Genomic DNA, 18,719 nt, shown 5'->3' with positions numbered 1-18,719 from the left:
TATATACGAACGGACTCGCATAAAACAGAAAAAAAATTGTAGGAAAAAAGTTAAATATCCCTTACATGAAAGCCTTCAGGAGATAAAAAAATAAAAATGGCGCCCTTGAACTTTTTTAGAAGCTCAGAAACATCAAAAGCTACATCAAAGTTCTAACACCGACAAAATGATATTTCGAAGGTTTTTTTTTTATATTATTAGTGATTTTTAGGGGCGTCGAAGCGCCGCAAGAGAGGTAATAAGCAGTGATACGCGCTGGAATTTAAGGTTAACGGCGATATTTCTGCTACTATACAACTACCAATGCAATTATAACAACCATTATTTTCCACATTTGGAGGGTCACACTTACTAAATCTATTACCTAGAGCAGAGATTCATGGCTTTTCTTAGCACTTTCACTTGTTCAGTGCGACCCCCAATAATATATGTATGTATATATATACATATATATATATATATATATATATATATATATATATATATATATTATCTACACATACATGTATATATATTTAAAACAGTTATTATTTATCATTTAATTTTTTTTTCTCTCAATGAGACTATCATATAGTAACTGTTCTTTACCAACATTTGAACTTAACATATACCTCATACCCCCTGCTTTGATGTTTTTACACCCATTCCCTGGGGGTACCTCAGCGACCCCACGACCTGTCTATGACAAACACACAATGAGACCATTCCGACGCCACTTGGGGTCCCAACCCCTGATTTGGGAGCCCCTGACTTAGGGATCATCTCGCATCACCTGGCGACAAATCTGTTGCGAAGTGTCTTTCCTAATTTCTAATATATTACTATGTCCGATTTGGGAAAAGTAACGCTCTAACATTTACTTTAGTATTTGGTAACTTTTTGGATGTTGAGGCGCAAAGTAACTGACATCAATTCAGTTAACGAAATTTATCAGTTTTCACCTTAGACTTGAGATAATTGTGACTGGGTCTCTCTTTCTAAGTGGTTCTTAGACTTTTTATTTCCACGCCCCTTCTAAGAGTTGGTCCTTTCCTCCACTGCCACCTTGCACCTAACTTCACTGACCTAAGAGCAAAATTCCCGCCCAGATTTAAAGCAAGAAGAAAGAGAAAAAGAAGGGTTTCGAGAGATTGGGGGAGGGGGGGGGGGTGTGTGCGGGGAGGTAAATAATTATAAAAAGTGGGAAGCCGGAAGAGTTTAACTAGAATAGTAGACTATAGGAGACTAAATTTACAAGAAGATACTATTGCAGTTTTTCATAAACTCCTGAATATTAGTTCCTCATTCTTGTTTAGCGAATATAATTATAAAAATTTTAATTGTTCCCTATGGATCGCTCCCCTGGAAATTGCTGACGCTCTATCGCTTTAAGTTCATTACTACATAAATATTTGTAATCAGTAATGGCTCTCTATATATGTTATGCTGTTTCACGTCCCGAGATAAAAAGTAACAGATTTCATCAATTCCCTCTTAACTTTGTGAAAAAGGGATGGCAATCTCAACATATCCTTTATATTTCCATTTGAAGTCTTCAAGTTTCTGAAAATATTTTGCCCCTTACTAAGCGCCATCTGTCCCTTGCTACAACGATAAATATTCCCAGGTCTGCTCAGCTTATCAAAAAAAATAGCATAAACATACCCCGAGCAAGATTATCAGACCAATCTCCCTGCGTGTATACAGAACTTCGTCAGGTAAACTCGACGAAGAACAACTTCGTTGCCATTTTTCTCGCCTTTACCAATACTTCAGGTCTTAACCTTTCCCTGTGCAACTTGTAGTTTCTACTGGTTTTGCTCAGGAAACTATCGGATCCGGGGAGGGGATAGGGGCCTAATGGGCACGTGGTCCCCCTTGAAAAATAACTACAAAAACATTAATACTGAAGATTTAGATAATAAAAATGAGAAATATAAAAATGTGAAACAATAAACAATCTGTTATAGAAATTATATATACATATATATATAATAATAATATATAAATTAAGTATTAAATTATTAATTAATATATTATTATATATATAATATAATAATAAATTTATATATATATGTATATATATATATCTATATATATATTATATATATCTATATTATATATTATATATATATATATATATATCTATATATATAGATATATATATATATATATATATAATATATATGTATATATATATACATATAATAATATATACATATATATATATATATATATATATATATATATATATATATATACACACACACCTCATGAGGTGCACTGACGGCACTACGGGGACTTGGGTCAGGTGTAAAATGAAATATCTATGAAAATTTGGATGAGCCGAGAATATCTATGTTGAAGAGAATATCTACATGGGCTTCGCTTTGCCGACATCTGAGCTGGAGCCAGGAACCACATCCCAGCAACTCTTTTTGACCCCAAGGTATCATGACTACTGTAAGGACAGGAAATTGTATTCGTGATATCGTGTCGAGTCTTTGACCTCAAATAATTTCAACAGTTTGGAAGGTGGAACTTTTTTTTGAAATCAAATTAATTTTATTAATACAATTATGACGAGCTATATTAAAAAAAACTTATGGAAAAATCAAATCAATATCGTAAATATGAACATAGGGACAATGGCGTACTTGTCTTCTGTACATATTCAGTTTCCTTAAAGGTACCATTATTACTATTATTATTATTATTATTACCAGAAGAAATGCTACTAGTAGTAGTGGTGGTAGCAGCAGTATTATCAGTATTATTATCAACATGATTTAATGAGACCTTTTAAAGCGTCTATGTAGTATGTGGATAATATCTTTGAAAATAGAATATCCAACACTGATACATTATTTATATTTTGGGAATAAAAAGATTATCATAATCATGACATCACTTTACAAAGCCTATAATAATTCTACAGTACTGCACAGTAACCACAATAGCTCGGTTCGTTCTTCATTCTACTGACTAGAAACCCTAAAGCCACCCTGTGATCTCTGATCCATCTCCCAAAGCCCTGGAGTTTGAATGATCTTTTGAACAAGCTCCTCAAAGGCACACTGAACACCATCTTTTTAGCAGATGCTTCTATGAACAACATCGTATGTTTCCTGGCAAAATTAAGGCCTTCCTCTTTGCTACCTTCTCTTTTCTCCTTGTCAATTTTGTTACTAACATCTTCACAATATCAGTTTTGGTTGAATATGTATCTAACTCATTCAGCCACATATCCAGCTTTGCAAGAGTATTCCTGTTAGTTACATCATATACCAGTATCACACGCTGAGCACCTCGGTAATGACTTGGTGTTAATGCTCGAAATCTTTCTTGTCCTGCTGTATCCCAAATTGCTGCTAGCTTTGTATAGTACAATTCCCATCAACTGTCATGGTTTTCACCTTGAAATCAACACCAATTGTTGCACTTTGCTCAGGATCAAATGTATCATTTGTGAACCGCAGAAGTATACATTTGATTTCCCAACGCCACTCTCGCCTATAATCAATATCTTGAGTCGTTAAAATGTCCGAATCTGCCACAGCTGACAAGCAGTCGAGCACTAGTATCACAACAGTCGTAATAACGAAGATGGAACTTGGAAACTAGCGTCGCAATATGTCAATAATAGGAGATTAAAGTTTCAAAGGGACCTCTCGGCCATGAAAAAATGTGTAATACATTAGTAAAAAAATAAATTAAGAGAGAGAGAGAGAGAGAGAGAGAGAGAGAGAGAGAGAGAGAGAAACAGAAACAAAATTTTTGAGAACTTATGATGACTTGGGTACTAGTGCATCCTTGCTGGGATGTTTCAGATTTTCGTATAGTACAAAATTTTCTTGTTTCTTGTAAGATTTTAAAATATGAATAGATTAATGATGAGGAAGTCAACAGCATATGTTCAGTTATTCTAAGGTGTTCTGTTGTTTTGTAGTATTATTATCATTCACAACATCTTCAGACCTAGGAAGAAAGAAATCTTCAAAAACTGAAACTGCAGACGTGACGAGAATCCTCAGCCAATCACTGGCGCCGTGGAATGGTGAGAGTGAGGCCTCTGCCAATCACAGGCTAAGCAGAATGGCGTGAGGTCTCAGCCAATCACAGTCCGAGCGGAACGGCTTGAGGCAGCAGTTAACTACCGTACACCGATGGTTAATACATAAACAGGCCGACGATCAATACAACAGTTGGTTTATGACGGTAAGAGCCGAAAAGTCATTCAGGTAAGAGGCGAAAAGTCATTCAGTATTGGCCATCAAATCGTAAGCTTGCCGGTATATCATAGGATACTTCCCCGTCCCCCGCCCCCACAGCCCGGAAAACCTGCACATCCATCCGTTTGGTGGCAGAGGTGAAGAGCCAGCATTCCGGTCGTCCTACGACGGTGCTGGTCTTCTTGACAAGGCGTCTGCAATGAATGTATCAGTTCCTTTAATAAGGTTGAAACATCAGGAGCCATCTCATTAGTCGTTGGTTATGATTTGTCATTTTATGAAGGAACAGGAGGGAATTGTGATCAGTGAATAGAGTATTCTTTTGGTCTTGAAATTTGCTCGTATATAAACCAAGGGGTTGCTGTTGGTTTATGTTCTTATCTTTTACGACAGTCTTTCGGTTGTACATGTAATGAACAAAGAAAAGTTGAAATAACTTTTAGAAATAACATGTAAAAGTAAAAAAAGTTACTGAATCTTCGTTCTCAGTAAATTTACGTAAATATTTCTTTTAACAAATATGCTAAGAATTTGTTACTGATTTTATTTCTTAATTGTTTTGATATCGTGTGAGCAGTAATTATAATTTTACTAAATAAAACAAAATTATTTATTAGAAAAAACATATGTTAGTAAAATTTACGATGCTCTTGTAAAAGGGGGCCCACAAGAGGTTATAAATAGTCATTTTCAAATTCTCGTGGAAGGTAAGGAAATTAAAAAAAAAAAAATTCTTTCACCATGTACATTTGCATTTCTTCTTTCCAATGATTTTTTTTTTCTTTTCGTAAATTAGCCGACATCAAAGTTTACCCGGCCTGAGGAGCTGCATGTCTATATATAATTCCGTCCAATAAGGGTTAAAGGATCAGTTGCCTGCTGCGTCTTCTCCACTGCCTTCTTCACAACATCGGGCATAGTTTATTTTTGGCAAGAGGGTTTTTACGACCACATGCCCTTGCTGTCATCAACCACAGTTATTGACGGTGGGCCTCACCATTGACTAAACAGTCCACCTGCAAGACGGCAGTTTCCACAGTTATTGGCAGTGGGCCTAGCCTTTTACGAAAAAGTAGGATTGCAAGGCAGCAGTTCTCACAGTTATTGGCGGTGGGCCTAGCCTTCTACTAAAATGTACGACTACAAGGCAACTGTTTCCACAGTTATTTGCGGCGGGCCTAGCCTTTTTAATAAACAGTACGACTGCAGGGCAGCAGCTGTTTTAATCGCCTTTTACGACACGCCGGACCCAAGGTCATAGTATCATACAGGATGGAGGCTGCCGAGTCTGGCTGTATCAGAACTGCGTCTAGTCCTCGATATGTCATTCAGCGGTGAATGAATTGTTATAATTGTTTCTCGTCTCCCCTGACCGCCAATGAGAGAATTATAGCGCTCCTATATAGTGCTAGGCTTCTAGCGTTTAGAATAACTTGATAATTGTAGAATTGCCATATGTACTTATAACGATGAAAATGGCATCACAAAAACCTTGAGCTTCAAGGCATGTTAATCGACGAAGCTCCTACGACGTTCACCTATGACCTTTTAAAGCTAAACTTAGAAAATGTCATCATTTAGATATTCCTGTTATAATTCATCATTACGAAAGTGATAACATGAATACGTTGCCAGCTTTGAATCACTACGAAAGCCTGTGATTCTGAGTCTCCCATTTGCACCGATTACTTGTAATGATTAATAACCAAAAGAATTTTACCCAAGTAATATGTAGTATAATGTAGTACCTGTCTGTGTTAAGTGTCGGAGCTTCCTGCTTTATATGAGTTCATGAACGTGAATGAATAGTTATATCCTGATAAGGAAATTATAATTAAAACAAGGATGCTTACATACAAACGCTCAGATTACCTCGTCACCAGATGTTACAAGCAAACTTATTCAAATATGATGATGATCCTCTAGCCCACATTTTTTTGTATTTTATTTTTTGAATTTTATTAAGAAAATATACCGTTACAAATCTTACAATTTATAATGTAATATATCATAATATATTTTTACATAAATAAAATTAGTGATTAGAGTAAATTCATTACATTAAAAATTTTACTAGAAATCTAAATATGATTTTAAATTACAAACATATTGACTCGTGAGCACTTTTTGAACAGAAGTTTCAAGTCCTGCTTTATTTAAATCGAAAATATGGATTATACTACTTTTTATCCATTTAAGTAATTGCGAGTCAGTACTTATTAATCCTTAGTATTAGTTGGGAAATACTCTCTATCGCGAGAGTATATATAATGTTCTAAGGGGTCCACAATAATAAAAAAAAAGTTACGAGTTCGTGTATAATTTTAAAACTCTTTACAATTTTAAAACTCTTTACAAAAGGCTTTCGAACCCTTCCCTGGTTCATTTTCAGTCCAAATGAACAATTAAGCACACCATATACTGAGGTGAATTTAAAAATAAACAAACAAGTATCTTCCATCCATATCCCTACTATAAAATCGGATATTTTTTGAGCCTGCATCAGTGTCTAACTTTAAATTCATCAACCTACTACTTGTTTTCAGTTTGCAACATTTATTCAGTGTGTCAAAAAGCCAAGGTAACAAATTTTTAACTAAGGGACAGAATTGTACCAAATGTATATTAGTTTTATGCACCCACAATAACTCCATTTCATCTTTTATTTTGATCATAGCCCACATTCATAGAAAACAGACTGTTCTGAAATACATTTTTTTAAAGGATCCACAGCTTCAACGGCAATTCATTTATAATTGTACAGAACTGAAATTGAATAAAAACTCCGGAGAATTCCATAAGTGCCTTAGGTTCCAGGGTAAGTGACAAATAATTCATTTCTAAAGCAACACTACTTTAGTCTTGTCGAGCAGCACACGGGAAAACATGAGTTTGCAAAAAATGTTTGAACTTTGACTTGTGAGAGAGCTTTGGTATTCTGGACAGGGTCAAAGGTAGGAAACTTTTTTTTTTTTTTTTTTTTTTTTTTTTTACTGAATAGAGAAATGCGTGCCCCGCATGAGAATCAGACGAAAAAGTAAAACAAACAGAAAGAGACGTTGAAAAAATATAAAACGGTATCGTACTGACGATACTATAAACCAAAAGCTTTTATTATTATTATTATTATTATTATTATTATTATTATTATTATTATTGTAATGTATTGGCCGTCTAGATGCCTTATAGTTTGCATTGAATGTTCTCAATCTCTGCTATAGCTTCATACTCTCCTTGTGTTTTCCAACATTCTGGCATGTTTGAAAATGATTTTTGTAAATGTTACCCAAGAAAATCCTCTGCTTGGAGTTGCATGCAAATTTCTGTTGTTGGAAGTAGAAATGAATTACGCAGGCATCAAAATTAAGTAAAGTTCTGTTTAAGATGAGCATTTTTTTTCATTTTTTAAAAATCTTCTTTGAATTTACAAGCATTCACTCTAGAACAGTGGTTCTTAAACTTTTTATCACCACGGCCCCTCTAAGAACTTTCCTTCCCTCAACGGGCTCCCCGAGATTTAAAAAAAAAAAAAAAGGGGGCCAGGTTTCGAGGGATAGGGAGGGAGGTAAATAATTACAAAACATGAAAAGCCCAACGAGCATATAGGAAGAGAATAACGAAGTAAGGATTTTTTAATATTTCCTTAGGGTTCGCGCCTCCCATGAATATTGGGGCGCGCCCCCTAGTTCAAGAACCACTGCTCTGAAACAAGAAGTGGAGAGAGAGAGAGAGAGAATACCAGTTCAGATAAATATCCTCACAACAGACCATGATTAGTTACGCCGTAAATTCTGTATCGGAAAATTATACTTACATCGCCAATATTTTACAAATATGTTGGTATTATATTGTCAATAAAAACTAAAAATTATTACCATTTGTGCCTTGTACAGTACGATAACATTTTATGTCATTCTGTCGTTAATAACCTAGGATTGTATATACAGCTTAGGAGTGTCATTCAGCAGTAAATGTAATTGCAAGGGCTGTTGTCACGGCAGCAGCATTATTCTCGGCAAACAAATCCAGAATTAAGACAAGATGAAAGAAGTAGTGCAAAGGCGAGTTCTCACTTCAAAGGTACCGATAGCCTCGATTCCTTGAACTGAAACTGAACCCGACAGATTTCAGGAGAAAAACGAAACGAGGAGAGAAAGCGATTGGTTTACGGCAATGGAAAGGAGCCACTGAACTGAGCCTTACCCAGTTTGTCGATCTCCTCTTGACAGGAGCTGCGTGACCACCTGACAGGTCGAGGGATTTTGCTTAAACCCAAAACGAACAGTGGCCGAAACGGTCTCTGGAAATGGGACAGTAAGGCCATCTTACGGCTGACGTCCTTTCAAGATAAGGGGTAAACTATTTGTGATCATTATTAAGAATGTAGTCAATTTTCTTCCCCCCCAGATTAGGAACTGGCTGAAAGCGCACCTTTAATATCTTAAAAATAAAAATGACAGCGGTGCGAGCAGTAAGTAAATGGTCTAACATTAAGGGTAATTATGCGAAAGTCCGTTGAAACATGGCGGCAAATGACTGAGATTTGAAAACTTTAATGTATACAGTGTTAAAAATATACATATGGGTGGGATTTAAGAGGACTACATCCGGACATTTTCCACAGAGATATGTTTGAACTAATGGGTTAAAAGGTAAATTACAAATAATTCGTACGAAGCTTTTTCAACTGAAAGGAATCTATTTTCCTTTTCAACGACAAGAGAAAACTTCTTTAGATAGTGATAGTAACATAAAAGAAAAAAAATTAAAAGGCAGTAGAATGGGAAATTTTTGTTGGTAATCTGTAGAACGATTCACTGAGAGTCAATTAATTCTCTCTGCCTTCCCTCCTGCGCACCGCCCCCTTCTCTCTCACTCTTTTTCTCTTGGTGTGAGGGACATTATTTATAAGACGACTTCGTGAGAAACAAAAACCTAACCCATTCTGGCACCATTCCCCCTAAGGATAAGCGACGTTTATCGAAAACAGAAAATTCATATAGACACGTATGTAGTATGTTTGTATGTATCTTAAGAGAGCGGTGATAAAGTGATAACCGGGCTCTTGACAATAACTGTTTAGCTTATACTTCCCCCAAAAAAATTTTTTCTCTCTGCTTATTTTAAAGATGTGACTTCGGGCAGTGCTACCTAGAAATCCTTACAAGGAAGCAGTCCCTGTTGCTTTCAGCCTTGCTGTACTCGTTGGTTTTCACAAGCCTTCAGATAATGAATAAAAGAACCAGTTAATGAATAAATGTCCCAGATAATGAATAAAAGTCCTAGATAATGAATGAGGGTCCCAGATAAGGAATAAAAGTATCAGATACTGAATAAAGGACCCAGATAATGAATAAAGGTACCAGATAATGCATGAGGGTCCCAGCTAAGGAATTAAAGTACCACGATACCTGAATTAAAGGACCCAGATAAGTGAATAAAAGTACCCCAGGATAATGAATGAAGGTCCCAGATACTGAATAAAGGTCCCAGATAATGAATAAAAGTCCCAGATAATGAATGAAGGTCCCAGATAAGGAATAAAAGTACCCGATACTGAATAAAGGACCCAGATAATGAATAAAAGTACCAGTTAATGAATAAATGTCCCAGATAATGAAAAAAAGTCCTAGATAATGAATGAAGGTCCCAGTTAAGTAATAAAAGTACTAGATACCGAATAAAGGTCCCAGATAATGAATAAAGTCCCAGATAATGAATGAAGGTCCCAGATATTGAATAGAGGTCCCAGATAATGAATAAAAGTCCCAGATAATGAATGAAGGTCCCAGATAAGGAATAAAAGTATCAGATACTGAATAAAGGTCCCAGATAATGAATAAAATTACCAGATAATGAATAAAGACCCCAGATAATTAATAAAAGTACCCAGATAATGAATGAGGATCCAAGATAATGTATAAAAGTACCAGATAATGAATGAAGGTCCCAGATACTGAATAAAGGTCCCAGATAATGAATAAAAGTACCAGATAGTGAATAAAGGTCCCAGATAATAAATAAAAATACCCAGATAATGAATAAAGACCCCAGATAATTAATAAAAGTACCCAGATAATGAATGAGGATCCAAGATAATGAATAAAAGTCCCAGATAATGAATAAAGATCCCAGATAATGAATAAAAGTCCCAAATAATGAATGAGGATCCCAGATAATGAATAAAAGTCCCAGATAATGAATGAGGGTCCCAGATAATGAATTAAAGTCCCAGATAATGAATAAAGGTCCCCGATAATGAATAAAGGTCCCAGATAATGAATAAAGGTCCCAGATAATGAATAAAGGTCACAGATAATGAATAAAAGTCCCAGATAATGGATAAAGGTCCCAGATAATGAATGAGTGTCCCAGATAATGAATAAAAGTCCCAGATAATGAATGAGTGTCCCAGATAATGAATAAAAGTCCCAGATAATGGATAAAGGGCCCAGATAATGAATAAAAGTACCAGATAGTGAATAAAGGTCCCATATAATAAATAAAAGTACCCAGATAATGAATAAAGGTCCCAGATAATGAATAAAAGTCCCAGATAATGAATAAAGGTCCCAGATAATGAGTAAAAGTCCCAGATAATGAATAAAAGTTCCAGATAATGAATGAGGGTCCCAGTGAGAAATAAAAGTCCCCAGATAATGAAAGAAAAGGTCCTCCCAGATAATGAAGAAACGTCCCAGATAATGATAAAGGTCCCAGATAATGAATAAAGTGGTCCAGATAATGAATGAAAAGTTGCAGATATGAATGAGTGTCCAGCCCAGTAATGATAAAGTCCCAGATAATGAATGAAAGTCCCAGATAATGAATAAAGGTCCAAGATAATGAGTAAAAGTCCCAGATAATGAATAAAAGTTCCAGATAATGAATGAGGGTCCCAGATGATAAATAAAAGTCCCAGATAATGAATAAAGGTCCCAAATAATGAATAAAAGTCCCAGATAATGGATAAAGGTCCCAGATAATGAATGAGTATCCCAGATAATGAATAAAAGTCCCAGATAATGAATGAGTGTCCCAGATAATGAATAAAAGTTCCAGATAATGAATGAAAGTCCCAGATAATGAATAAAAGTCCCAGATAATGAATGAGTGTCTCAGATAATGAATGAGTGTCCCAGATAATGAATGAGTGTCCCAGATAATGAATAAAGGTCCCAGATAATGAATAAAAGTCCCAGATAATGAATGAGGTTCCTAAATGAGTGTCCCAGATAATGAATAAAAATTACAGATAATGAATGAGTGTCCCAGATAATGAATAAAAGTCCCAGATAATGGATAAAGGTCCCAGATAATGAATGAGTGTCCCAGATAATGAATAAAAGTCCTAGATAATGGATAAAGGTCCCAGACAATGAATGAGTGTCCCAGATAATGAATAAAAGTCCCAGATAATGAATGAGTGTCCCAGATAATAAATGAGCGTCCCAGATAATGAATAAAAGTACCAGATACTGAATAAAGGTCCCAGATAATGAATGAAAGTCCCAGATAATGAATGAGTGTACCAGATAATGAATAAAAGTCCCAGATAATGAATGAGTGTCCCAGATATTGAATGAGTGTCCCAGATAATGAATAAAAGTCCCAGATAATGAATGAGTGTCTTAGATAATGAATGAGTGTCCCAGATAATGAATAAAAGTCCCAGATAATGGATAAAGGTCCGAAATCAAAGGGTCAGACTTGTTCTGGAATTCTCTTCCGTCCTTTGTATTTTCCTGAATGATTCCTTTGAAGGGGCACTACTCGACATTTAATGGATGATGTCCATTATTAAACTTTTCTTATAACAGCAGGCTTGTTTTTGGGCGTCCTTGAGTGTTTGTGCGTGTGTTTAAACTAGGGAGTATAGAGAGAGAGAGATAGAGAGAGAGAGGAGAGAGAGAGGATGAGTGGGGGGGGCTTACAAATGTGTCCCATACTTCATACAAAACTTCAGTTTCCTTTTTTCGGGGAGCTAAATATGACCTCTTGGTATTTCATTATTAATAAATACTTTTTGAAAGTCTCGAAATTTTTCCGTAACTTTCCATGAATGCAAGGGATGTCTCCCCGGAAGTTATAATAACCTTGAAGCATTAACCTTCAATCATTTCTACTTTAAAGGGGATGCTAAGCTGTCTCTGCTAGCCTCCCTCTCCAAAAGTAAGTAAGTATGACACCAATTCCTTGTTTCTTTTTACTTGGATACCACCTCAATCGCCCAGTTCGACAGAGACAGTGATAAGAACGCTGGAGGTTTCCTTGTCTTAAGATAATTCGGAATGAGTTTTATATGATTATACACACACACACATATATATATATATATATATATATATATATATATATATATATATATATATATACACTAGCTAACCAACCAGGCACTGCCCGGGAAAATTCTGAATGACAAATGATAAATTCTCTCTCTCTCTCTCCTCCCAAATGCCCTCTACTCCCTCTCCCTCTTAGTTTCTCTCTCTCTCTCTCTCTCTCCCTTTCCTGTTAAGAATGGTGCTTCATTACATTGCCCAGCATTTTTGACACTTTATACTTCACCACTTCTCACCCCTATTCCTTGTAGGGCTGAACTTGGACTTGAAGGGCACCAAAAGTGTCTCTGTTCATCCAAGCATCTCAAAAACCATGGATAAGACACTAATAAACATAATTTTAGGCATTTTATTTTTTACCCCTTCTCACCACCCCCTTTGTATTAGGGCTGAACTTGGACTTCAAGGGCATCGGTAGTGTCACATTTCATCTCAGCCCCTCAAAAGCTATGGATAGACACTAATATCTGTAGTTTTCAGTTATTTTTAGATGTCACCACCTTCCCACCCCCTTCTCACCACCCTTTCTATTGGAGCTAACTTGGACTTCAAGGTCATCAGAGGTGTCGCTATTCATCTGAGCGACCTTGAAAATTATACATCAGACAACATTTGTTGTTTTCAGCTATTTTTACATGTCATCCTCTTCCCATCCCTTCCACCCCCTCTTCCTATTTGGACTGAACTTGGACTTGAAGGCCATCGGGAGTAACACTATTCATCTCAGCAACATCAAAAACTATGGATTAGACACTAATATCTATAATTTTTTGTTATTTTTATATACCAACCCCTTTCCATCACCGTTCTATCAGGGCTGAACTTGGACTTCAAGGGCATTGGATGTGTCACTATTCATCTCAGTGGCCTGAAAAACTATGGATTAGAGTAGACGCTAATATCTGTCATTTTCTGTTATTTTTATTTTCACCCCTTTCCAACCCTGTTTCCCCACATGCTCTGCCCTCCTGTGCCAGTGATGTCTTATCCCCACAGTATTCTTTCCCTGGGCTAAGTTATATGTATACCAAGTTTGATCGAAATTGCTCAATGCATGTAAAAGTGTATGTGCCAGAAACACACACAAATGCATATACTATATATATATATATTATATATATATATATATGTATGTATGAAATGATATATATATATATCATAATATATATATATAGATATATATATACGTATATATATATATATATATATATATATATATATATATATAATATATATATTATATATATATCGTGTCCAGGTACTGGGACTTATTCATTGTGCTATCAAGACAGATATAAGTTGATTTTGATATGCACAACACTTGCACACAAACACACACACACGTACACGTGTCCTTGCCTCTTTCTATCCATGAAAAGAAAAAAAAAACATTACAAATACATTTCCCAAGACAAAAATTGTTTTCTTTTTTACATGAAAATTAAAACTCAATTTTCCAAGCTATGGATCTCTCCCCTACATTTCCATAATTGAGGAACCTTTCCGTCGTCGGAAGATGAAAGGGATCTTACAGTCGAATTCTTGAAAATTAAAATAGTCAAGAGAAATCTCTTCTCCCAATAGTTTAATGGATTCGGCTTCGAACTTCAAATGAAACTTCTGCCAGTGTTCATTCAAGTGTTATGGAACGGCTCGTATATATTCTCATTCAAGTTGCTCCGTCTTGCTTGCCAATAAATAGTGGGACGAAATGTGAAGGGAATGCTACTAGTATCACAGGGGCTCTTACGTAAAACACTACGTAAGTTACACTGGATTTTATAAATCGTCGTTTCTAGGGTGATAAATTAAAATGTTTAAATATTTAAGATTTAGAATTTAAAAACAGTGATACTTAAGGGAAAAGAAAAGGCGATGGGTTGGTAGAAGTGTCTAATGTTCAAGGGTGTGTGTATATTATATATATATATATATATATATATATATTATATATATATATTTATATATATATATAGAAGTGTTCTAATGTTCAAGGGTGTGTATATATATATATATATATATATATATATATATATATACATACACACACACACACACACACACACACATATATATATATATATATATATATATATATATATATATATATACAGTGGTACCTTGAACTACGAGTCAAATTCGTTCTGTGGCCGAGCTCGTAGCTCAGTTTGCTTCCACATCAAATCAATTTTCCCAAATGAAAATACTTTAAATCCCCTTAATCTGTTCCAACCCTCAAAAGCTAGTAAAGAAGGAAAATATATTTCTAAATAACAAATATTGTGTAAAAACATAACAGAAAGAGTATGTAAAGATATAATGAGGTTTCGTACAGTGTAGCCTACAGGTAGTGTTCAAGTTACGATCATTCGTCTTACAATAATCCGATTTTACAAGAGACCAAATTACAATAGACTAACTTTATCCCATCTTCTAGTAAAGTAAGTTCAAAAACACCAAAAGAGAATGATGAAAGTGTTGTTTTAACGTTATACTCGTTGCGTAAATGTGTACACTCACGAACAACCAAACGAGAAACAACTTTTTTTGCTAAGTGCAACCGAATACAACAATTACCGTAGTTATGTTATAAATGACAATTTATGTAGAACAGGATTGAAATATTTTTATGCAATAACTTTATTCGCTATAGGTATTTCAAAGATCAACACAGAAATATACGTTAAGTTTAAACCAAGTTGTAGCTGAAGCTGCGAAAACTGTTCAAGCTGCCAATGACTTTTATCGTGCATCGGCAACAAGGATAAAACTCCCATAAACTTATGCCATTAAACACAACCGTAGATAAAATTGAGAGAAAGTAATTTTAATCCAAACTACTGGGCTTGAAAGAACACATTTTACTGTTGTTTTCACATCGATAAAAGATAAATAAAAGATAAATATCGTGAAAATAGCAATAGGAATCGCATAATTTTTTTTACTCAATAGACATGCCGCCAACATAATCTGTTAACGAAAAAATAATTTAATTCACAATCACAACGAGACTTATTCAAGTCGTATTCCGACTTAAAAACACGTCGTATAGCGAATAATTCCCTTGTCTCATATAAGCCAAGTATCTAGAACTCTAGATATTCGTTTATGCTAACTAGAAGCAAGAAATTTCACCCAAAATTGAGTTAAATATGGCGAAACAAACTCGTATCCGCCATCAGCTGATTATTGTATTATAATACAATAATACGAGTAATACAATAATATGAATTCACACACGGTATTATTGGATATAGTGAAGTAACGTATAACTTTTTAAAAGATTCATGGAAAAGATGCATATTTCCTTTTTCCTCTTTGCTTATTGTAATTTTCTTCACTACGCCATTTAAGTAACAGAGGCATCTCGAGCTCGTACCTCAATTTTTTGCTCGTGTAACAATGCAAAAAATCGACCGAGTGACGACTCGTACCTCGGAAAACTCGTATATTAATGTACTCGTAGGTCAAGATATATATATATATATATATATATATATATATATATATATATATATATATATATATATAATACAGTGGTACCTTGACCTACGAGTGCCTTAATATACGAGTTTTCCGAGGTACTGTATATTATATATGTGTATATATATATATATATATATATATATATATATATATATATATATATATATATATATATATATATATATATATATATATATATATATATATATATATATATACAGTGGTACCTTGACCTACGAATGCATTAATATACGAGTCGTCACTCGGTCGATTTTTTGCATTGTTACACGAGCAAAAAACTGAGGTACGAGCTCGAGATGCCGCTGTTACTTAAATGGCGTAGTGAAGAAAATTACAATAAGCAAAGAGGAAAAAGGAAATATGCATCTTTTCCATGAATCTTTTAAAAAGTTATACGTTACTTCACTATATCCAATAATACTGTGTATGTATTCTCATATTATTGTATTATATAATACTACTAACAAGGCGGTCAATGTTTTGGTTAGGAAATCAGCTGATGGCGAATACGAGTTTGTTTCGCCATATTTAACTCAATTCTGTGCGAATTTTCTTGCCTCTAGTTAGCATAAACGAACACCCAGAATTCTAGATGCTTGGCTTATATGTGTGTGTGTGTGTTTCATGACGGTGCAGTTCAACTAAGGAAGCAAAATAATCAGATGAGATGCGCTGGTTTAGTTTGGTGCTTGAGCTGCCATACACAGGGAGAGGTCTATGAAGAGGCTGTCTGTTATTCCACGGCCACCTATAGTTGGTTATTCACGTCTAGGTTCAAGCAAGGGTGCTGAAGGCTGCACCTCCCCTTGAATCATCTTGTGTTCAAGTGACTCACACTTTCATGAATTTTCTCTCCATTCTCTTTTCCCTTAGAGTTATTGCTTTCATATTACACAACTTTTTTTTTTTGCAAGTTCGTAGAATTGAGAATTGGATATGAAATTTCCAAAATAGAAAGAAATAAAAGCAAGGTCGATAAAACCGAGGCATAAAGACTGAAATATCTTAGGGCGAAATACATTTGACTGGTCAATTAAGAAACTCGTTTCACTACCTAACCTTTATGAATCATTTGAAGCCTCGGTCCTCCATATTTCTTGTACACTTGGTAGAAGAGCTGGCTTTGCCTTGTTACAAGCTCAGGAATACTTTCAGTCCTATTTCATACAGCTTTTCATTAAATGGATGGCCGAGCGATTTACAAAGCAAACGATTCATCCTTTATACTATAGCTTAGATAAATTCTTCATAGTACTTCCTTTTGCCCAAATAAGTCCTGCTCGAAATGAACTGCATATCACGGTTAAAGAGATGATTGGGAAAGTTCCTTGGACCTGAATTGGGTCTGGGAATGTGGGGAAATTAGAAAGAGGTTGATTTAGTTCTTCACATTTCAAGAAGTGCGAGAGAGAGAGAGAGAGAGAGAGAGAGAGAGAGAGAGAGAGAGAGAGAGAGAGAGAGAGAGAGAGAGAGAGAGAGAGCAAAAGGGTATTGAGTTGGAATCATGGCATGGTAAGAATATGCTGAAAATATACTTAATCGGTTTTATTATTTAATATGCGGAACATATCTTTAATCATTTGTAATATTTCAAGTACGCTTGAATTATGTTACATGAATGAAAAGTGTTTGTGGGGGAGAAATCGTTTGGACATCATGAAGAAAGTCGATAGGTAAGTCAGCTTGTAAACGCCACTTTGCCACGTCAAGGTTATGACGAGAAATGCTGCCAGAGGGCCAAAAAAGTTCCACCCCTTAAATAATGACACAACCAAAGATCTTAAAAGCAAGGAACAAAAATAGACTTGGAAAACAAAACAACTAAGCTGAGCAAAAACACACGAGGCGGGCAATCAAATGCACCTCAAGAATTTCCAGGGTTAATTCACTTTTCAAATAAAGCAGATGTTGAATGAAATTTCAGTTTATTGTGCTCCTGAGCGTTGTTCCTTACAATCTCAGACCGAATCCATTGACTTGCTCCGAAATACGACGAACCAGTGTTGATGTCGAAAGTTTGTTCCCAGCTTCCGGGTGGTTTAAACTCGGAGTGATTTGCTTGAACTTCTATGCAGCCGACACTTGAACCCTTGGCTTCTCCTGAATAGTACGTGAAATGCTCGCTGGTACTGCGTTGCTCTTTTGTTTTCGTAGAGCAATCACCGCCAACTAAAGATGCCGTCTGAAGAATGGCACAGCGGCACAAATGGACACAGAAGAACAACAAGTATTCCTAGATTTACTTGGTCATTCGGAAACAGCAAATCTTTCGATAATATATTTACTGTCCTCGCTACTACCTAAGTGGCCAGGAAATGGCCTTCCGATAGTATAACGACGTGCACAACATAAACAAAATGCATTAAGCTTTCTATTCATAAAAACCAACTGTTAATAACCATAAAGGAACCCTTCTGGATGTCTTAGTGATACCGATATTTAATCACAACGAACCGATGTATCATTTTACTTGTCACCGATTGAATCCACGTGACTTGATAAATCATGTAAGAGAGAGAGAGAGAGAGAGAGAGAGAGAGAGAGAGAGAGAGAGAGAGAGAGAAATTTATAGCAATATGGACAGAAATTGTATATATTATTAGAATATAAATACTTATAATACTACTACTTCTACTACTAGTACTACTAGTGTTCTGAA

General features: G+C 35.3%; 1 protein-coding gene and 1 pseudogene across 1 annotated transcript in view; both read right to left on the bottom strand.

The window, feature by feature from the left end:
- Nucleotides 1-18,719, bottom strand: part of LOC135215136 (CCN family member 5-like) — a 68,469-nt gene that overhangs the window by 40,159 nt on the left and 9,591 nt on the right. The gene's annotated exons all lie outside the window — the stretch shown is intronic.
- Nucleotides 2,954-18,719, bottom strand: part of LOC135215884 (ras-related protein Rab-18-like) — a 45,290-nt pseudogene continuing 29,524 nt past the window's right edge.

The sequence above is a fragment of the Macrobrachium nipponense genome, chromosome 5 (genome assembly GCF_015104395.2).
Source record: "Macrobrachium nipponense isolate FS-2020 chromosome 5, ASM1510439v2, whole genome shotgun sequence".
Taxonomy (NCBI): domain Eukaryota; kingdom Metazoa; phylum Arthropoda; class Malacostraca; order Decapoda; family Palaemonidae; genus Macrobrachium; species Macrobrachium nipponense.
Note: the sequence above shows the minus strand (reverse complement) of the source record. Positions and strands in the feature narration are given on the sequence as shown.